The sequence below is a fragment of the Dioscorea cayenensis genome, chromosome 19, assembly GCF_009730915.1.
Source record: "Dioscorea cayenensis subsp. rotundata cultivar TDr96_F1 chromosome 19, TDr96_F1_v2_PseudoChromosome.rev07_lg8_w22 25.fasta, whole genome shotgun sequence".
NCBI classification, from domain to species: Eukaryota; Viridiplantae; Streptophyta; class Magnoliopsida; order Dioscoreales; family Dioscoreaceae; genus Dioscorea; species Dioscorea cayenensis.
In genome coordinates, this window is record NC_052489.1 from 9192723 (window position 1) to 9194424 (window position 1702).

The window sequence follows — 1702 nt, forward strand, 5'->3', positions numbered from 1 at the left end:
AATGCAAACGGGCACACATTTACGTCGTGTATCGCCTTGTTTCTTTAATAACAGACATGTTGGTGGAGATCTTGTTCTATATGCACAAGTCAGAATGCTTGAATGTGACTGCCCTTGTGCCCCTCCAAATAGTTGTGCTAACTCAAGTACGAGGAGGTTGGCACACACTCCTACATCTAGAACCCAACCTATGTCTTCGTGTTTGAACCTTAGCAAGATTTCCTCCAAATTAGTACATTACGACCGACATTGGCTTCTTTCTCTCATAATCAGCCTCACAACCCTACTTGCATGAAAGTAATATAAATACACCCATATTAGTGTTAAAACCCGAGAAAAGTAATGCTCAACACAAGGAAAGAACACTTCGTATTCTTATCGCACAAGCACTTATCACTGTGCACCCTAATAGAGAGGTTTATATTGTTGCTGTTGTTGATGCTACCTAGGTTCTGGTTTACTCCATTAGAAATTTGGGTGATTCCTCCAGTCTGCATTGTATGTGTTCCTATATGGGTTATTCTGATAATGACAATTTTACCCAGCAATATCCACTAGCTCAATTTTCCCTATACCAGTATCAGAAGAAGAAGAAGGATAGTCTAACTCATTCGGAGCTCCCCGACTATCATAAGGAGGTCCTGAGACATGTGAGATGGACTGGATAATGTCCAACCTTTTTGTAATTGCTTTAACTTGTGCTATAAGAGTAGTAACGGCATCCACTTGATAAATACCTCTACTTTAGCTGGTTTGTTCCTCTTAGAACTTCATTGGTAACAATTGTTTGCCATTTCTTCGATCAAACTGTATGCATTACTTGGTTTCTTATTACATAGAGAGCCTTCCGATGCAGCATCAAGCATCTGCTCGGTGGCATTGTTTAACCCGTTGTAAAAGATCTAAATTTGCATCCACTCTACTATTCCATGTTGTGGCCATTTTCTCAACATCTCCTTGTATCTCTCCTAAGTGTCATACAAGGATTCTAATTCCAATTGCAGAAAAGAGGATATATCACTCCTAAACTTTGTGATCTTCACTAGAGGGAAGTATCTTGTAAGACAAGTTTCTAAAACCTTCTTCCATGTGGTAAGAGACCATTGTGGCAAGAAACTTAGCCATTGTTTGGCCCTTCCTCACAATGAGAATGGAAAAAGGCTCAGGTGAGAAACATTCTTAGACACATCTAATTTTCATGTGTACACTGTTAGTGCACGGGTGTCGAAGTAGTCAAATACCTGGAGAGATGGGTAGTCAAATCCATAAGGAATGGAAGTATTAGTAGTGACCACTTCTTAGTCATCTAGTCAGAATGAAGATAGTGATGAAATGAACTTAATTGCAAGAATAAGAATAATGCAAGCAAGCAAAGGGAGATTATACAACTAGGAAATCTCAATCAATAAAGATGAGGTACCCAGTTAATGCTCAACCTAGGATCTAAACATGAAGCGTAAGACTCACTAAATGTTCCTAAACTGAGTTAGACGAGTCAATGTAATCCAAGAACAATCGGTTCCTATCTCTAGGCCACCGGTACAAGTCCCCGACAAGGTCATGGTGGTGAAATCACTCAATCTCAACACCTTACACCCAATATGACAGTAATAGACTCTAGGGATTCCTAAGAATGCAACTGATTCCTAAATATAGACCTAACCCTACTTCTAGGTGAAAGATCCCTAACCCCGTACAAGGT

At 39.8% G+C, this 1702-nt stretch overlaps 1 non-coding gene across 1 annotated transcript; it reads left to right on the forward strand.

Annotated features, from left to right (window-relative positions):
• The first annotated feature begins 924 nt into the window (after positions 1-924).
• On the forward strand, positions 925-1031 carry LOC120250945. Its single transcript, XR_005533274.1, has one exon. It is a non-coding gene; the product is annotated as a small nucleolar RNA R71 (small nucleolar RNA).
• Positions 1032-1702: the final 671 nt, after the last annotated feature.